This window comes from Labeo rohita, chromosome 17 (assembly GCF_022985175.1).
Source record: "Labeo rohita strain BAU-BD-2019 chromosome 17, IGBB_LRoh.1.0, whole genome shotgun sequence".
NCBI classification, from domain to species: domain Eukaryota; kingdom Metazoa; phylum Chordata; class Actinopteri; order Cypriniformes; family Cyprinidae; genus Labeo; species Labeo rohita.
Genome location: NC_066885.1, coordinates 19,715,111 through 19,723,954, shown reverse-complemented (window position 1 = coordinate 19,723,954; position 8,844 = coordinate 19,715,111). Strand labels below are relative to the sequence as shown.

The 8,844-nt window shown below is 35.3% G+C and overlaps 1 protein-coding gene across 3 annotated transcripts in view; it reads left to right on the top strand.

The window, feature by feature from the left end:
- Nucleotides 1-3,937: 3,937 nt before the first annotated feature.
- The window catches only part of esrrga (estrogen-related receptor gamma a), a 212,192-nt gene continuing 207,285 nt past the window's right edge, over nt 3,938-8,844 (top strand). Inside the window, exon 1 of one of the 3 annotated variants that reach the window (XM_051133268.1) lies at nt 3,938-3,970. The gene's annotated coding sequence lies outside the window, so the exon portion shown is untranslated. The remainder of the gene's footprint in view (nt 3,971-8,844) is intronic. The other 2 variants (XM_051133261.1, XM_051133269.1) reach the window with 2 other exon arrangements.

Genomic DNA, 8,844 nt, shown 5'->3' with positions numbered 1-8,844 from the left:
GTATTGCAGTCTCTTGTATGTGGAGCTGTCCAGGGTGCTGAAGTGTTTCTGAAATCCTCTAAATTCACTGCCACTTTTGAAGCTGTGCAGGAAGACTAAGATTAAAAAGGAGATAAAGTCAATTAAACCTAAAATTCCTTAATGTATGTGACTAACTGTGCAGACCACCAACAACTAGCTGAACTATGACTGGGACAATGTACTTAGCCAGTTTTTATACCTGTTGGTTGAACTGAACAGAATAACCCAAATAGTGGTGTTTAGGGGGGGTGGAAAGGATATTTTAACTAATATTACCCCAGTAAAAAATAAATATACTAAAATGTATTTAAAATACATATATTTCATGCTAAGTATACTACAAATATGTTTACATATTAAGTACGTAATAAAAATGTCCTGCAAATACAATTAGTACTTTGGCATACTAAACTGGTATATTTAAAGTCTGCTAAATTGGAACAACTAATTTTGTACTTAATGCACTTCATTTCTGTGGAAGTAGTGCTGAAGTCCAACTAAACATATACTTTAGTATATCTGATTGTGCTAAAGTGAAACTATTTCAAATATACTTTAGGTACACTTTAAATATTTTACATTTAAAGACGATAATATTTAAAGATCATACAATCATCAATGCTGACATTAAAACATATTTTAGGCTTAATATTAAAAAATGTGCATTGTGCACAAGTAGTACTCCAAATAAAGTTTAATTGCAATTTTTATATCAGTAGGTCTTGGGTGATATGTCAGTAATTTGTTAATAGACTTATAATAACTACACTTAGTATAAAATACATGCATTTTAAATCTATTACTTTATTACTTGGGTACAAACACAGTACATGCATTGTTTCACATGTTTATTCAGAATGAACATGTTCAGTGTACAATGTGCTTTCCTGAAGGAAAGTTTTGCTTCAAATAAACTACAGAAACAGCTCCAAAGATGATAAATATTAGTTAAGGTATTAAAAAGTGATGGAAAAGAGAGGAAGATACTCTGTAAAGAGTGATAATGTACTTGTTTTGACCTATACTTTTTTTTTTTCGTATAAATGAATGTATTTAGATTGATTCAGTGATGTTAAGTAATGATGTGAAATTTTAGTAATGTAGTATGACATTATGTCTCTATTGTTTTTACCTTTAAATAAAGCTTCAGTGTAAACAATTTGTAATCAGGGGACCTAAAATATGCTTAATTTGACAACATGTAATTAACTCTCCTTATTTAAGTCAGAAATTCATTAGAAATTTAGTAAATTCATTAGGTTTCACCAACAAAAGTCATATTTAAGGGTCAAATCAAGAAGAAACTAATTGTTAACTGTAGCTAAAAACACCTTTTAATTGCCTGTAAATATCTGAAATAAAAAATGTGGGTTATACCTTTTGTATTTTTTGATGTAATATTTATTATTTCAAAACACCCCAGCAAAATGACTTTCCATTACATGCGTGAGGACGCTATTATTTCTAAATTCATAAAAGGACGATACTTTGGAGACATTGACTCGGTCGGCATTAAAGACTAGTCACCTGAGTGATTTACAGAATTTATGGCGCAGAACTAATTAGTCTTAAGTTTAATAAATACGTCATAAATTTAATCAGAGGCATATTATTGGATTAAGATTCATGGTTTAGGTCACTGAAATACATTTATTTCCACCAACTGAATTATTAGTGTGGAGACATAAATAACCCAGTCTAGCACAAGTGATATCGCAGGCGATATCATTACTGCATAAACAAAGAGCACACGGATGCCGCGTGACTGAAGAGACAAGGTGGAAGGGGGCAAAAAATAGGAGGGCTGCTAATCCCGGGGTGTAGGATGGGGGTTCGGAGGGAGGTTTGCGTTTCCCCTCAGGGAAGAAATACATGCCGGGACACTTGAGGGATGGACAGACCGGGACAGTCGGTAACACTCAGGCTACTCTCACCTCCAGCCCCGCGCACAATCCAAAACAATACACCCGAGCTATATCCGTCATCTCATGCTGGCGTCAGTCTGCTGTCGCCTGCCTCTCCTCACCCCTCTCTCTGCCCCCGCACTGTATCGAAATAACAGCACGGCCAGTATGGCAGCATTGAAGCATTGTTACACAATGTCTCTTGCTTATTATTACCCTAGCCTTCCAATGAGCGCTGGAGACTGAGGTTGGGATGTGACCTTTGGCATCTTGTTCTCTTTTGAAGTGTGCAGTGGAAGTTACAGGGGCAGGCTGCATCCGAGATATGAAACTTTTCCTCTGCGTCAGCAGGATTTGGGGATTTGGTTGCATGTTAGTCCTCTGTTTGTGTCTTGGAGCTGATTGATTGTTCTCTTTAATTGGGAACGGTCTCCTTCAACTCCTCACGCTTCCTGTTTTTATGTCTGGCACTTTGTCATTCAGTTTTCCAGGGGTGCTAAAAGAAAACGTTAATAAGACTTTATATATAATGTTTTATAGAAGTATTTCATTAGAAGTTTCAGATGCAACAAGGAATCTGCTAATATTATAATGCATTTTAAGTCTGGTTACAGTTATTTATCAAAAGATAATGCATTATAACATTATAAGAATACTTTTATAATACATTATACATAAAGCCTTTAAGTAAAGAGTTACTAAAATGGTTGTTGAAAATATATAAATACAATATGAAAAATTGTACTGCAATTGCATTGTAAATCTCTTTTTATTTTAGATATACCTGATAATTGCTTTAAAACTAAACGACAGAGACTTTACATCCAGTTATTTAAGATTTATATTAGTTTATGAGTATCTGTTTAGCAGTTTTCATGCATAATCAAAGCAAACATTCAAGCAAAACATAAAAGTTATTACTTTTATAGCAGTAAGTATACCTACACTGCCATTCAAAAGTCTGGGATCCGTAAAAGTTTTAATGTTTTTTAAAGAAGTATTTTCTGCTCATCGAGGCTGCATTTATCTGATTGAAAATACACAAAATACAGATAATATTATTGCAGTTCAAAGGGTGGTTTTCTATTTTAATATGCTTTAAAATAAAATGTATTTCTGTGATGCAAAGTTTAATTTTTCAGCATCATTACTCCAGTCTTCAGTGTCACATGATCCTTCAGAAATTATTCTAATATGGAAACAGTTGTGCTGCTTCATTTTTTGATTTTTTTTTTTTTTTTTTTTTTTTGGAAACTATGGTACTTTTTTTAGGATTCTTTGATGAATAAAAAGTTAAAAGAACAACATTTATTTTAAAATATAAATCTTTTGTAACAATACATACTACCATTCAAAATGATGGGTCAGTAATTTTCTTTTTCTTAATACTTTTATTCAACAAGGATGTGTTAAATTGCTAAAAAAAAGCTAGCTTTTTATTCATAAAAAAGCTAGCTTTTTATTCATCAAAGAATCCTTACAAAAGTATCACAGGTTCCAAAAAATATTAAGCAGCACAACTGTATCCAACACTGATAATAAATCGGCATATTAGTGTGATTTTTGAAGGATAGTGTGACACTGAAGACTGGAGCAATGATGCTAAAAATTCAGCTTTGCATCACAAAAAATAAATTATATTTTAAAGTATATTAAAATAAAAAACTGCTATTTTAAATTGCAATAATATTTCATAATGTTCCTTTTTCTGTATTTTGATCACATAAATGGAACTTTGATGAGCATAAGAGACTTCTTTAAGAAACATAAAAAATCTTACTGATTCTAAACCTTGCTATTCCATAATGCCTGAAAACTGAGAAGCCACAAACAAAACAAAGCTAGTACTACACTGAAAATACAGGTAGACAACTTTATTAACCAGATTATTTCCATAAAACACCCTTTTGCAGAATGAAAACGTCCTGTTAGAGACAGTGGACGCACAGTGTTAAGCGTACGCCGCAGCTGATTGGACAGGAGTTTTCAAAAGCAGGCGCTGTCACTTTAAGAAGCAGTTCTTACCTGGACACCCGCCACACAAGGTAACTGACGCTTTCTATCTTCAACACGCCTACATATATGCACATGAAGCTTTTAATCATCCCCTTCTGCATTCAAATGAAACACGGTCGCCATAAAAAGCATGCAACACCTTCACGTGTTCAGTTTCACCCTCGTTTTACTTTCATTTCAGTGTCGAGCGAGATCCTGAGATGAATAAATTCACCCACAACATCAACTCGATAAAGTCCGAAAGACAGAGAGATGTTGCGAACGAAGTGCGCATGTATCAGATACCCGCGATTTCAAGATTGTGTCACCGTCCCTGTATTTGTAACTTCAGCCCCTGTCGATGGGAATAATGCGCATTGTTTTAACGCGTGGAGCGCTTGTCCTTGAAATGTTTAGTAACATTGAGATGGAGACAGACAGCGACGCGGCCGCCATGAGATCGATTCATTCCGTAAGCTTGAGAAATTGCTCAATTCTGTTGCAGAGCGACGTTTCTACCGAGCACATGGTAGTGTGTCGGGCGAATGGCACGCTGGATGTGTTATTGTATTTGATGGGACACCCACCAGGATATAACGTGAGCTGAGAGCCGCAGTTTCAGCCAGTATAAATCAGCAACACATCTCGAGCTGCTCTGATGCCTCATGTGTCCTTGTTGAGCTTTGTTTATTTACAAAGGGGCCTGATCCCACTTCACAAACAGACTCAAAATGTGGGCTGTCACTGCACCTCTAATATACTACATTTTACAGAGCCCCCACAGGGCTATGTAGGAAGATCTGTGTATTTATTTTGAGATGTGATGACCTGTGCCAACAATTGTGCAATCTGCACTCGGCTTGTAAACTGTACTCACAGATTTGTAACTGTAGCTTCAATTTTGCCATTTGGATTCATCAGCTACACCCACAGATTTGTAAACCACACCCTTAGTTTAGAAATATGTGCACAGTGCGTATGTCTCATAAACTGTGACTCCTAAAATAGTATTTTAAACTTTTATAATTAACATTTTTAATACTTGGACAACTTACATTTGTTTATGTAACGTTAAATTATTCTGTTGCTGTCATTACATCCTGTGATGGTGGTTGACAGCATGACTACTTTGTGTTCTGGCTAATCGGTGGTGAATTCATACTAACTCATTTGAACATTTTTGCATAATCTTCTATACAAAATACACTGGCCTCACTGAGTGTTAGGTTTGGGGTGGAGCCTCAAGCTTACTTTGTAATGCAAATACATTTTTACACAACTCAAATTATGCAAATTCATTGTAGTAGGCAATATGACCAGATTCTTTTATGTTGGTATGAGTCATTTTATTTCAGGATAACAATATCTATCACAATGTAGTTATTTTTACTAATGTTAACTAATGTTTTTATGATAACAATATTTATTTTTTAAATCAAATTAATACTAGCCTAACTAAAAAACAACAAAAAAACACAACTCTCTTTCTTATATTCTGGAAATAAGAAATCCTACATAAATTGTGTTTTATATAGACATATATAATGTGCATAGTCTGCACTGTGAAAGTTAAATATAGATTTATTCAGTGAAGAGTTTTTGGTTACATGTAGTTACACAGACAGCACCGAGTTTATTAGACTGCTGTCACTTTAAGATCAAATGCATGGATCTAATACTGATACACATGCATTTTCTGTCTGAACTGTTTATTTTCTCATTTAAATGACTGTGTTGATGAGCATACTAGCAAAGATGGGCATTTAGACACTATGGCGTGTCCATTAGAGCTGCACGATTCTGGATAAACTGAGAATCACTTTTTTTTGTCTCAAAAATCACAATTCTGCCACGTTTCTAAACTAACAAAATAATGTGTGACAAAATATTAATTGCTGCAGTCTATTTAAAAGTGTTTAATTAATTTGAATGAATTAAGGGTTACTCCACCCCAAAATGAAGATTTTGTCATTAATCACATACCCCCATGTTGTTCCAAACCCGTAAAAGCTTTGTTAATTTTTAGAACACAATTTGAGATATTTTGGATGAAAACCAGGAGGCTTGTGACTGTCCCATTGACTGCCAAGTAATTAACACTGTCAAGGCCCAGAAAAGTATGGAAGACATTGTCAAAATAAATTTCAAAGTGATGGCAGATGGACTATTTTGACGATGTCTTTCATACTTTTCTGGGCCTTGACAATGTTAATTACTTGGCAGTCAATGGGACAGTCACAAACCTCCCGGTTCTCATCCAAAATATCTTAAATTGTGTTCCGAAGACGAACAAAGCTTTTACGGGTTTGGAACGACATGGGGGTAAGTGAATAATGACAAAATGCCCCAGTGTATTCTGGGGTGGTGTAACCCTTTATTAAACATTTTAATATATTTATTTAAAATATAATATATTTAATACACCAATTTTTAATGTTATAATTATGAAAAAGTGGTTCAAGTGGTTAAATGAATGATTCAATGACTCACCCATAAATACTTGTTTCATTACTGGATGAATCAGCGTTTTCGAACAAATCTCTTGAATGATTGATTCAATGACAAATATCATTTTTAAGTTACTTGTTGCCACCTTGTGGCAAAACAGTGCAGTCAATACATTTGAAGGGCCAATTCCTTTCAAAAGATGACATGCTCTGTTTTGATCGTTACCATAGACATCAGTGTTTATATCTGAACTACCTAACTACCTTTTATCCCAGTATTTCTCTGATAAAATGAATGACAGTAAGACAGAAAGAATACTCTGTAGTTGAAAAGACAAAGAAGTTTCTAACCTAAACATGGTAACTGTCTGGGTCAGACAGATTTGAATGTTTCGGTAAGACTTTTTCAAAGGTTTAATAAACACAGGGAATACTTGTCATTTAGAAATAATATTGCATAGGTATTTGAATTGTGTAGCTCTAGTGTGTATTTTACTGTTCAAGCCATATAAACCGCCAAAAAGAACTCATTAGTCATTAGTTACACGCTGTGTGCATGCGTTTCAGGTGTGTGTGCGTCTCTCAGAAAGTGCGTACATAAACCAATTTTCACTGCTTATTGTGCTCAAACAGTGTATAATCACTTGTTTTTAAAGTGCAGTGCTTATAAACGCATTCAAATGACTAGCTTTCCCTTTAAGGCAAGTCATTTCACTCAGCGGCCATCTTTGAAACGTCTCTCGGGCATGCAAGTGCAGCTCTTATCTCTTTGAATGGGAAAACACAAAATTCTCCAAAAATGTTCATCAAGCTTATGATTAAATTTCATATTTGAAATCACCAATAAAATCTGACAAGAACTGCCTCATAAATATTGTTCCAATAGCATTAAAAAAAAGCTTATTTTTCAGGCGAGATCAGCCAGTGCGCATACGCAGTACTGAGCGCACGTCTCAGAATGTTGACTCTTTCTATAGCAATCGGGACTTCTAACGGCAGCTGCAGTGACACGCTGACTTTGCTAATTAATGATAGACTCTTTCATTAAGAAGGCCGGGGCTTCGTGGCCATAATGAGCGTTGCATCATTCCCCATTCAAAACTATACGAGAGACAAGTCTTGGGTATTCTATAGTCTTTGACGGAAATGTCATGTGAGCATAACCATGATAGAGACGATAGCCCAAAAACAAATTCATAAGAAACTGCCAATTTGTAAAACAGGTACATTTTCTAATGCTCCTCAGCAAAGGTGAGCGTAGCCTTTTGATTTTTTCTGTTGATGAGAGGCTTGGTCAGAGTGTGCTTTCAGTCCAACTTGTCTTAAACATGCTAAGACAGATCCTTACCCTGTTCAGCACTGAACCGGCATGCAGTTCCAGCTGCAGTGCTGAACCGATTCCCGGCACCGATTGTCTCTGCATTATCCTTTCTTTTCATTCATTTGTCTCATGTGGACGACCAGCCTTTTTGGGAGACTTGAATGAATTAATGTCATTCTCAATATTTGAGAAATCACAGCTTTAAAACAACCAACTTCTCTTACAGTAGCTGAAAGGGTAATCCCTTTGGACCTTCATCTGAACAACCTCCTGTCGCAGGGCTTCAGTCATTTTAGAGCAGTCTACCATCTTTCAATCTAGTGAAAATTGGAGGAATGCTGCCAGTTAAATAGGGCTTATCATATAATTAAGGAAATTAGCACTAGGTACCTGTAAGTGTTCTCTAATTTTGATCAGACTTCTTTTTTAAATATCAGTTTTTTTATACTGTGCTTAAGAATACAGTTTATGAAATATCTTTAAAAGCCATTTTACTCCTGTTAGGATAACTTTAAATAGGACTAGGTTGTTCTCTAATTTTGATCTCCACTGTATGTATACTGTATTTTTGTGTGTATTAGTAATCAATTTGACTTATGTTCTATATTCCAAGTATTCTGATCTTCTGAGAAACGTCAGCTGTGAAATTTAAGCTGATGTTCTGCATTAGCTCTCAAATGACTTTAATGTTTACGCATATTCAAACTTTATGTGTTACGATGCACAGCCTTTGCAGTCTGTGCTAACTGTAAGTTGTTATTGTATGGAAAAGAACAGCGTGAACATTCTTCAAAACCTCTCCTTTTGTGTTCTACAGAAGAAAGGTTTTGCAAAGACTCAGGGATGCTGACAGAATTATCCTTTAAATGTCAAAGCATATGCACTGTTTTTCTCCAACAGGCCAGGTTGTAAATGCATTATGTAGTGCTCGATAGATGCAGATATTGCTTAAACATAGGCAGGTGTCATCCTATGCTGCTGTTTAGTTTGAGAGTTCCAGTCTCGGCTCTAATCCTGCATTGAGAAGTGAGCAGAAAATGCTGGAGTGTATTTCCAGAAACGTGAACCCTCTCGAAATAGCTGTTTGTTTGTTTGTTTATAGAAGTCTGGTTTTGGGGAGTTTGAACAATCAACATTTTTCACATGAGACAGGCAT